The sequence below is a fragment of the Penaeus monodon genome, chromosome 20, assembly GCF_015228065.2.
Source record: "Penaeus monodon isolate SGIC_2016 chromosome 20, NSTDA_Pmon_1, whole genome shotgun sequence".
Classification (NCBI taxonomy): domain Eukaryota; kingdom Metazoa; phylum Arthropoda; class Malacostraca; order Decapoda; family Penaeidae; genus Penaeus; species Penaeus monodon.
In genome coordinates this window covers 15,107,902-15,108,299 of record NC_051405.1, presented here as the reverse complement: position 1 = coordinate 15,108,299, position 398 = coordinate 15,107,902, and positions in this window count along the sequence as shown.

Below are 398 nucleotides of genomic sequence, written 5' to 3'. Positions count from 1 at the left end.
GAGAATAAAAAGTGGACAGATAAGTGAAGAGCGAAAGGGGCAATGAGGGAGAGAAGAAAGGATAATGAAGGAGAGGGAATGAGAGTGAACTTTTCCCTCGAGTGTTTGTTGTTGTTTGTAAGATCAGCTGATATCGGCGAGTGAGTTGGTGAATAGAGTTCATTCATGCTTTTCCACCCGCCCGTCTATCGGCCGTTGATTCGTCAGCACTCGCGGTTGATGGATTGCGGGATAGCCGGCCACACGCCCTCGCCGGTAAACATCGCCCCATGGAAGCGAAAGGGAAGGAAATTGAATTGAGAAGCGACGTTGCTCTCCGTAAGAATGGCGACATTTTGGAGAAAAACTGTCAACGTCGGGCGGCAAAGAGGCACATAGATCTCTTCCATTTTATATCG